The sequence below is a fragment of the Chelonoidis abingdonii genome, chromosome 2 (genome assembly GCF_003597395.2).
Source record: "Chelonoidis abingdonii isolate Lonesome George chromosome 2, CheloAbing_2.0, whole genome shotgun sequence".
Lineage (NCBI taxonomy): Eukaryota > Metazoa > Chordata > Testudines > Testudinidae > Chelonoidis > Chelonoidis abingdonii.
The window spans coordinates 242,737,007-242,748,456 of NC_133770.1; positions in this window are offsets into that span (position 1 = coordinate 242,737,007).

An 11,450-nucleotide genomic window follows, 5' to 3' on the forward strand; every position below is an offset into this window, starting at 1 on the left:
TTTTCTTTTTAATATTTCTCATATTTCTTATTCTCATTCTTTAGGAATGCATTCTAATCCAAGGACACATTCTCATACATTCATTAATCCTGCTGTTCTAAAATGTTTCACATGAAAACTCAAAATCAGATGGCTTTATGCGTTCCAACTGGGCTTTTGTAAAACAGGGTCATCCTTGAACTTATCATCTGCTGAGGTATTAAATTCCAGATTTCACTCAATTACATGATCTTAAGAATGTGGCCATTTGCCATTTCTTTCTCAACTTTGAACAAATGTTATTGTATCTAACTGTTTAGTTTCAGGAATCCCTCGATTATAAATGACCTTTAACAGGAAGTTCTAAGCTTTTTAAAGATTTACCTAAGTAAGACATGTATATTTTGTTTATTTCCTTAATATTTTAAGACCAAAAAAGATTTTCTCTTTTAGTGCAGAATGCCTCAGAAAGTACTAACCAATACACAAATCTCAGATCTGAAGATAGTGTTAGTTCCTTCCCCCACTTCAGATTCATGCCGATATTATAAAATAAAAGATACTGTACTAGTGGAAATATTATTTGATAATTAAGGTGGTCCATTTATTAAAGTTACACTTAATACCAGACAAAACTTAAAATGGAGTTAAGGCTGAGAGTTAGGGTAAAAAAAATTATAAGGACATTATAATTATCCCCAAACCAAGCATTATAAACCCAGGAAATTCAGAGTTAAGATTACTTTTAATAGAAAGCCAAATATACTAGGGGAAGAAATGCCCTGTTAAGGCAGCCAAACAATTGTTCTCTGACTCCATGCAATAACCATACAATTATGATTAAGGCATGTTAGTGTTTGTGGTCCCAGCTTGGATTAAACTGACTTTCAAAGACACATAAATCCCACCCACCCCCAATATTTCCCCCCTTACAACATCACTATAGAACAGAGTTAAGGTTGTTTGGGGCCTTAACTGGGCATTTCTTAATGTAGTCGCACCATATAATCTGTAATTATTATGCTGTGAATGCATAATGTTAATGAGTGGGTGTAATGGAACAGTTATATTTGTATAAACATCATAGATTAATTTCATTAAGTATGTTGTGCCAGATAAAATACTTTAACTGTCTGGTGACATGTTTATTACAGCTAGCCAGAAATAGCGGAAAGCTTATTATTATAAAATATTATATTTTACTCAAATTCAGTGTCAAGGAAATCTGTATTTTAAACTTAAAATTAACACAAGGAAGGTAAACTGAAGCACAAATCACTGATTATTTGTCAATATCTCTGTTCAGTTACACAGCTACATTGATGCTCATTCTTTTTCATCCTTGGTTTTTCTGTTTGAGTGGAATGTTTTTGATCAGGTATGCAACTGACATACCTGCTATGACTGGGTGCTATGACTGGGTTCCCTCACCATGCGGGAAGGGAAAGGGACATGCAGAGCATGGTGAGTGAGCAGTAAAGAGGGAGGCAGCTGTCTTTGAGCTGGGAGCAAGTGAGTGGCAGAGAGTCTGCTAGGTGGTTGCAGAAAAATCTGGAAGGGATAAGGCAGTTGCTCTATAGCAGGGATGAGAACAGAAGAGCTGCCTAATAGGGAGGAAGCTGTGCAACCACATGGTGAATATGATAGAGACCCCGGCCAGCTGCTCACAAGAGCAATGCAGAGGTGAGAACACTTCTGAAATAGAGCTGGTCAGAAATGCTTTTAATACTTTTTTTCAGAAAAAATTCCATTTGATTAAAATTAAAACCTTGAAATAATGGCAATTGCAACAAAATTTGTTTAAAACTCCCCCCCAAAACTAACAACAAACTGAAATGAAGTAGTTCAATAATGTGATTATGACCCGGTTATGGAATGAAATGTTTCAATTTCTGTTTTCAAAATGACTTTTTGAAATGAAATTCAGTGTTTATGCTAAATAAATAAATAAGGTGAAAATCGTAACTAAATGTTTTAATTGTATTAAAATGAAGCATTTTGATCAACCCCAAACAATGTCTTTTTGGAACTTTGTTTCATGAGATTTTTCTTTTTTTAAATCATGGATGTTCCCAGCAAACAGCGAATTTGGTTCCTGCACAGCGCTATTCCAGTGAACCAGGAAACAGTAGCTGGGAAAAAGAGTGGACCTGTAGCAGCAGAGAGCAAGCAAGAGACTGACAGGGGACTGGCTCCTGTACATGAAAGGGAGCAGCCAATGTCCTTGGACCAAACAGTCATCCTGGTTCATTAATAGAGCAGTAGCCCAAAGGATCTTTTAAATGGGGAAGAAGTGGGAAAGGTTGATAAGGCCTCTGATTTAGGGACTGTGCAAGTGGGGGTGGGGGGGAACAGTGCAGAAGAAGGCTGGGATCAAGATACAGGCCGAGGGTGTTACTGAAAGATGAGTTTCAGCCTGGAAGGTTGAATGCTGAATTCTCTTCATGGGAAATGTGTGTGTGTGCTTTGTAGTCTAATGTTGCCAATGGGCTGACATGACATCCAATGTGGACAGTCAGCCAGCGGGGGGGTAGTGCAGCAGCACCCCATCACAACCCACAGGCAACAGGTAAATCAGCAGAAGCTTATCTGATCCTATCTTTCAAAGACCAAGGGCCTAAGGCTATTTACTACCAAACAAGGGATGGAATTAAAGGACCCCCCCTTTGACTTCCCTCTAGGTGCAAACTTGGGAATTACTATGGATTTTTGCTATAACTAGGGCTATGCATGCTTTTCCCTTCTACTAGCTCTAGTAAATGTGTGTGTGTAAACAATTAATGGAAACCCACCAAGAGCTAGAACCTGTAGGACTTAGTGGGTGGATGTCTACAGCATTTGCCTCTAAGTTTAGGTGCACGTACTATGCTAACAAGTATGTGGAAGGGTTGGGTACATCCCAAGACTCATGTCAGCCTTTGATACTGTTGACTGTAGTGAGGCGGTGTGGCTCCCCTCTGCCCCGGAGGAGGAAGAGCCCACCCGGAGACCAGATAGGGCGGAGCTAGGGAGCTCTGAGCCCACCCCTCAAAGGGTCAGGCAGCGACCCAGAACTATAAAGGCTGCCCTCAGAGCTCAGTAGGAGCCCAGCCGCCGGAGACAGCAGATGTCCCCCGGGGAACCCGAGACTGGGAAGCTTCTGCGGCCTGAGGTGGCCACTCAGACTGGCCGGAGCTGCCCAGTGCCCTGGAGGAGCTGCTGGAGCTATCCTGTGCCCACTACCCAAAGGAGCTGCCAGAGCTACCCTGTGCCCGCTATCCAGAGAACTGCCGGACGTGCCGACCAACCTCTGCCCCGACGAACCCATGCTCCTGTACCCCCCAGAATCCAACGCCAGCACCCAGGTAGGGCCTGAGGGGGAGTATGGAAGTAGCCCGGGGGCAGCCAACCCCAGTCTGGCTGCAGTACGACCAGAGCCTATGTCGGTGTGTTGCGGCCAGGATCCCCACTGACTAAGCAGCGGATCGTCAGCTGCTGCTAGGGCCCCGGGCTGGGACGTTTGGTGCCCCGCCCTGACCTAGGGTCGGGCTTAAAACTATTGTTGCTGCTCAGCTCTGCCTGAGGGCCTGAGCCTCCTGACTCGGTGGTTTTTGCCCCACCCTGGCCTAGGGCCAGGGCTTAAAACAATTGCTACTGCTCGGCCCTGCCTGAGGGACCGAGCCGCCTGACTCAGTGAGTGTTGCCCCTCCTGAGTCAGAGCCAGACTAACTGCATTTCGGCCTACGCCATAACACAGGCTACTGAGGGAGAACCCCCTGGCCGGACTAAGCCCCCAGAACCATTGGTGTAATGAGCCAGTGTGGCTGCCCACCGCCCCAGAGAGGGTCAAGCTCCGGTGAACTCGTGTACATTGACCATGAGGTTTTTTTGGTGCATTTGCAGACACTAGCAGGGGTGGATGGAGATGTTCTTGATTGGCTCCGTTCTTGTCTTTTTGAGAGCGTTCAGAGAACACATGGTAATTTGGGCAACTCTGCCCCAAAGGCTGTCTATTGAGGGATGCCACAGTGGTCAATATTGCTACTATTGTGTATGAGGATATGAGGCTGCAAGGAAGGGTAGAAAGCTAGAGAAGAGACATGTATTCATTATGCTGATGACACTCAGCCCTATGTGTGCATCACATTTGACCCATCCAGAGCCGTGGAACAAATTACCCAGTCCTAGGTGAACAGGGGGTTGATGAGAGCTAGTTTGCTGTGACTCCATCCAGACAAAACTGAGATAATGCTGGTGGGGACTGGAGGAAGCAGCTGGAAGAGTTGATGGAACATATGACAGCACCCCTAATAGAGGAAGTGCAATCACCGCTTATAAAACACATGCACAATTTGGGGCTGTTAGTGCCTAGTTCAGTCCTGAATGCCCATGTGTGACTGTAGCTAAGAGCACCTTTTTGTTTTGGTCCTGGCTTTTTGTCTCTGATGTGGTCTTTACCACAATTATCCATGCCTTAGTCACCCAGCATTAGTCACACCGACTTTAGATATTGTAATGTACTCTAAGCCTTGGTCTACAATACGAGTTTAGGTCAAATTTAGCAGCGTTAGATTGATTTTACCCGCACCCATCCACACGACGAAGCCATTTCTGTTGACTTAAAGGGCTCTTAAAATCAATTTTAGTACTCCTACCTGACTAGGGGATTAGTGCTGAAATCGACCTTGCTGGGTTGAATTTGGGGTAGTATGGACGCAATTTGATGGTATTGGACTCCGGGAGCTATCCCAGAGTGCTCCATTGTGACCGCTCTGGACAGCACTCTCAACTCCGATGCACTGGCCAGGTAGACAGGAAAAGCCCTGCAAACTTTTGAATTTCATTTCCTGTTTGCCCAGCATGGAGAGCTGATCAGTACAGGTAACCATGCAGAGTTCATCAGCACAGGGGACCATGGAGTCCCAGAATTGCGAAAGAGCTCCAGCATGGACCGAATGGGAGGCAAGGCCGGCTCTAGCTATTTCGCCACCCCACGCACAGGGGCACGCCACGGGGGGCGCTCTGCCGCTCGCCGGTCCCGTGGCTCCGGTGGACCTCCCGCAGGTGTCCCTCCAGATGCTCCACCAGAGCCGCAGGACCAGCGGACCCTCCGCAGGCATGCCTGCCACCTGCCGCCCTCTCGGCAACCGGCAGAGAGCCCCCAGCGGCATGCCGCCCCAAGCATGCTCTTGGCGCACTGGGGCCTGGAGCCGGCCCTAATGGGAGGTACTGGATCTGATCACTGTATGGGAAGATGAATCTGTCCTATCTGAACTCCGTTCCAAAAGATGAAATGCTGGAATATTTGAAAAAAATCTCAAAGGGCATGGCCAGAGGCCATAACAGGGACCCTCAGCAGTGCCACAGGAAGCATGCAGTGGGGGGATAGCTCAGTGGTTTGAGCCTTAGCCTGCTAAACCCAGGCAGGACCGGTGCTTCCATTTAGGCGACCTAGGTGGTCGCCTAGGGCGCCAGGGTTTGGGAGGGTGGCAGACTGCTTCGGTGGACCTCCCGCAGGCACCAGAGCAGCGGGACCAGCGGACCGTCCACAGGGATGCCTGTGGCAGGTCCACCGGAGCTGCAGGACCAGCGGACCATCCACAGGAACGCCTGCGGGAGGTCCACCGGAGCCACGGGACCGGCGAGCCGGCCCTGGGCCTAGGGCGCCAAAAACACTTGTGCTGCTTCTGAACCTAGGGTTGTAAGTTCAATCCTTAAGGGGGCCACTTAGGGATCTGGGGCAAAAATCTGTACTTGATCTTTCTAGTGAAGGTAGGGGTCTGAACTCAATGACCTTTCAGGATCCCTTCCAGCTCTATGAGATAGGTATATTTCCATATATATTATATCATTAAACTTACAGAGCTGAGGCAAACCTACCAAAACACCAGAGAGGCAAACTACTGCTCTGGGCAGAGCCCCAGACATGCTGCTTCTATGATGAGCTGCATGCCATTCTAGGGGGTGCCCCTACAACTACCTTACTCCTGTGCTTTGACTCCATCAATGGACTCTCATGCAACAGGTATGTGGATTTAGGGGACAAGGAAAAGGAGGAGGAGGACATTGAAGTTAGTGCACAGCAAGGAAGCGGAGAAAACATTTTCCCCGACAGCCAGGAACTGTTAATCACCCTGGACCCAGTAGCCTCTCAACCCACTCAAGGTGGGCTCATGGACCTTGAAGGCAGCAAAGGCACCTCTGGTGAGTGTGCCTTTGTAAATATTGTACATGGTTTAAAAGCAAGCTTGTTTAAATAAATTTGCCCTGAAGACTTGAGATGCATTTGCGGCCAGTGCAGCTACTGGAAAAGTCTGTTAATGTGTATGGGGATGGAGCGGAAATCCTCCAGGAACATCTCAGTGAAGCTCTCCTGGATGTATTCCCAAAGCCTTTGCAAAAGGTTTCTGGGGAGGGCAGACTTATTTCGTCCTCCATTACCATGCCAGGACAGTAGCATATAGTCTGGAATCATTGCATAACAAAGCATGGTGGCATATGGGCCCGGTGTTTGCTGGCATTCAAGCAACATCCGTTCTTTATCTTTCTGTGTTATCCTCAGGAGAGTGATATCATTCATGGTCACCTGGTTGAAATAGGAGAATTTTATTAATTAATTTTATTAATTATTTATTACAGTCAGAGGTGGCCATTCCTGCTGAGTTGTTTGCCTGTGGCTGAACATAAATCATCCCCGCTGTGCGCCACATGGCGGGGGGAGGGGTGAAGCGATCATCCCAGAAATTTGGGTGGGGTGGAGGGCTTTCGTTGGGTTTGTGCTGCACGTTAACCGGAAAACTGCAGCCCCTCCTTTTAAATGGCCAACCCCTTTTAAATGGCCAACCCAACGAGTGCTTGGTATGGACCATGAGGGCGCTGCTGTTTGAAACCATTCTCACATGTTTTGAAGGTCAAAGAAGCCAAAAGACTGTGGGTTACCATGGCTGCCTGCAAACCGAATCCTGTTGCCCGCCGGCCCTGCGTGTGTGATCTCTTGCACCAAACCAGCAGGCAAATGCAACCTTGTAAAGAAAGCACATGTGCTATGTAATGTTAACAGCTTGGTTCACCATGGAAGAGTGTACCCATTGTTCTCTAAAATGCATCTAAAATACTACTTTCCTTTTTTTTCCTCCCGCAGCTGCAAATGTTTCAACGCTCAGTGTATCGTTTCCATCCCAAAGGCTAGCAAAGATTAGAAGGTGAAAAAAGCGCACTCTTGATGACATGTTCTCTTAGCTCATGCAGTCCTCCCACACTGAAAGAGTCCAGCAGAATGGGTGGAGGAAGACAAAGTCAGAGTGCAGGAAAGCACAAAATGAACGTGAGGGACATGTGAGAGGACAGAAGGAACCAGTGAGAGGAGATGTGGCATCAGCGTGATGAAAGGAGGCAGGAAGCAATGCTCAGGCAACTCAAGGATCAAACTCATATTCTCCAGCGTATTGTTGAGCAGGACAGGCAGCAGGAGTAACACAGATGGCCGCTGCAGCCCATGTGTGACCAACTGCCCTCCTTCCCAAGTTCCACAGTCTACAGATGCCCAAGAACGCGGTGGGAGGGCCTCCGGCCACCCAACCACTCCACCCCAGGCGACTGCCCAAGCAACAGAAGGCTGGCATTCATTAAGTTTTGAAATGCAGTGTGGCCTCATCCTTCCCTCCTCTACCACCCCACCCATTGCTTCCCTCCTCCCCCACCCCTCCTGGGCTACCTTGGCAGTTATCCCCACATTGATGTGACAAAGTAATAAAGAATGCATGAATTTTGAACAAAAATGACTTTATTGCCTCTGCAAGCGGTGATCTAAGGGGAGTAGAGTGAACCAAGGGGTCAGGTTTTTATCAAGGAGAAACAAATAGAACTTTGACATAATAGCCCCCTGACCAGTCATGAAACTGGTTTTCAAAGCTTCTCTGATGCGCACTGCTGTGCTCTTCTAATCACCCTGGTGTCTGGCTGTGCGTAATCAGCAGCCAGGCAATTTGCCTCAACCTCCCACCCCTTCATAAACATCTCCCCCTTACTATCACAGATATTGTGGAGCACATAGCGAGCACTAATAATGATGGGAATATTGGTTTTGCTGAGGTCTAACTGAGTCAGTAAACTGCGCCAGCGCACTTTTCAATGACTAAAGGTACATTCTACCACCATTCTGCACTTGCTCAGCCTATAGTTGAACAGCTCCTGGCTACTGTCCAGGCTGCCTGTGTATGGCTTCATGAGCTATGACATTAAGGGCTGGGTCCCCAAGGATAACTATAGGCATTTCAACATTCCCAACAGTTATTTTCTAGTCTGGAAAGTAAGTCCCTTGCTCCAGCCATTGACACAGACCAGAGTTCCTAAAGATGCGAGTGTCATGTACCTTTTCCTGCCATCCCATTTGGATGTTGGTGAAATGTCCCTTGTGATCCACCAGTGCTTGCAGCACCATTGAAAAGTGCCCCTTGCGGTTTATGTACTCGCTGCCTTGGTGCTCCAGTCCCAAGATAGGGATATGCGTTCCGTCTACTGCCCCACCAAATTAGGGAATACCACTGCAGCAAAGCCATCCACTATGGAATGCACAGTTCCCAGAGTCATTACCCTTGATATCAGCAGCTCTTTGATCGCATTGGATACTTGGATCACAGCAGCCCCCACAGTAGATTTGCCCACTCCAAATTGATTCCAGACTGACTAATAGCTGTCTGGCATTGCAAGCTTCTGGAGGGCTATCGCCACTCTCTTGTGAACTGTCAGGGCAGCTCTCATCTTGGTATTCTTGTCCTTCAGGCTAGGGGAAAGCAAGTCACAAAGTTCCCTTACGCATGGAAAAGTTTCACAGCCACTGTGAATCATCCCAGACCTGCAACACTATGTGGTCCCACCAGTCTGTGCTTGTTTCCCGGGCCCAGAATCAGCATTCCGTGGCATGAACCTGCCCCATTGTCACCAGGATGGAAAAACTGCCGTGGCCTGTGCTTTTAGAGAAGTCTGTGTCCATGTCCTCATCATTCTCGTGACCGCCCTGCCATCGCTGCTGTCACCTCCTCGCCTGCCTTTGCAGGTTCTAGTGCTGCATATACTGTAGGATAATGCACATGCTATTAACAGTGCTCATGACTGCCACAGCGATCTGAGCGGGCTCCATGCTTGCCGTGGTATGGTGTCTTCATGGAAAAAAGGCACAAAACAATTTTCAGCCATTGCTTTCAGTGAGGGAGGGGCGACTGACGACTGTAGCTATCCCACAGTTCCCGCAGTCTCCGCCAACCATTTGAATTGTGGGTTCAGCTCCCAATGCCTGATGGGCCGCAAACATTGTCGCAAATGGTTCTGGGTACATGTCATCAGTCCCTCCCGCCCTGTGAAAGCAACGGGAAAAAATTGTTTGTTGCCTTTTTTCATGTCACCGTATGTCTCCTGGGTGCTGCTGGCAGACACGGTACTGCAGTGCTACACAGCAGCATCCCCTTGCGTTGCCTTGCCTTGCCTTGCGGACAGCAGACTGTGCAGTATGACTGGTAGCCGTCATCGTTGTCCTGTGAATGCTCTTGGTTGGCCTCAGTGAGGTCGGTTGGGGATGCCTGGACAAAAATGGGAATGACTTCAGGTCATTCTCTCTTTAAGTTTTGTGTAATGGAGATTCAGTCCTGCCTGGAATATCATGCCAGCTGGAGGCTTCTGCCTCAGGCTGCTCTACCAGTCGGCGGCACCATGCAGTCACACTTACCCCAGCTTGCCGCTTGCTTCCATGGCTCATGAAGCCTGGACAGTAGCAAGGAGCAGCAAAATCAGCGTTGTTTCAAATTCATGCATTCTTTATTAATTCATCACACAAATGGGGAGATAACTGCCAAGGTAGCCCAGGAGGGGTGGGGGAGAAGGGAAGCAATGGATGGGGTAGTTGTAGGGGCACCCAGTAGAATGGCATACAGCTCATCATTTCTGCGGGATGTCTGGGGCTCTGATCCGGAGTGGCCGTTTCCCTCTCTGCTTCTTTAGTAGGCTTGCCTGATATTCCAGGCAGGACTGAATCTAAAACTTAAAGAAGAGACTGAGCTTGGGAGTCATTCCCATTTTTGTCCAGGTGCCCCCGACCGACCACACCGAGGCCAGCCAGGAGCACCTATGTCTGCCCAAGTGCCCCTGATCAACCTTGCCAAGGCCAGCCAGGAGCACCCATGACAACAGCAGATGGTACAGTAGGGCTGGTAACCATCTTTGCCAACTTGCAAAGGCAAGGAGCTGCTGCTATGTAGCACTGCAGTACCGCGTCTGTCAGCAGCACCCAGGAGACATATGGTGACAGTGAGCTGAGCAGGCTCCATGCTTGCCGTGGTATGTCGTCTGCACAGGTAAACTAGGAAAAAAGGCGAGAGACAATTTTTTTTGCCATTGCCTTCATGGAGGGGCTGGGACTGATGATACGTACCCAGAACCACCAAAGACAATGTTTTTGCCTCATAAGGCATTGGGAGCACAACCCAGACTTCCAGTGTGGGGTGGAGACTGCAGGAACCGTGGGATAGCTACCCACAGCGCAATGCTCTGAAAGTTGAAACTAGCCTCAGTACTTTGGATGCACGCTGCCAACCTAATGTGTTTAGTGGGGACACACAGATGACAGTATCAAATTGATTTCTAAATAATTGACTTCTATTCATAGAATCACGGTTGGAAGGGACCTCAGGAAGTCATCTAGTCCAACTCCTTGCTCAAAAGGGGACTAATCTCCAGACAGATTTTTCCCCCAGAGCCCTAAGTAGCTCTCTCAAGGATTGAGCTCATAACTGTGGGTTTAGGAGACCAATGCTCAAACCACTGAGCTATCCCTCCCCCTAAATCAAACTAATTTCGTACTGAAGACATAGTCGGGGGGGGGGGGGTAGGCTACACCTTGGGACCATTCGGAAGTTAAAGCTGGTACAGAATGTTGCAGCCTGCTTATTAAGTGGAGTTGCCTGTTGGGAGCACATCAGACTAGTGCTCTGGTATCAGCACAGGCTTCCAGTAGCCATCCTGGTGCAATTCAAGGAGCTGGTTTTAACACCTTTAAGCCCTAAGTGGTTTGGCACTTGATTATCCGAGGGACCAGTTCTCTACCTATGATGTATTCTCACAGCTGAGATCAGCAGAGGCACTAAAGCTGGAGCTCCTTCACTATTAATGAGAGGGAGCTGCTGTCAGGGCCTTCTCTGTGAATTTAATTTTGTAACTCATGCTCCCCACCCAATTTGTGCACCAAATGCCAGATTTATTAGGTTTCTGGGCACACTCCAAAGTCTGTCTTTTTTCTTTCTTTGTGCAGTCTGTTAAGAAGGGCATGGGCTAAGGGAGATATATTTATGAGCAGTCCTTATTGAAGTGTTAGGCTATGATTTTTAATTTAGGGGCAGGTGCGCAGAGCACTGTATTTAAAATGAAAGAAATAAACAGCAAAATAAGTAACTGTTAAAACATTTAGGGAATTGCTCATTACAGTGTGAGCAGAAATTTCCAAG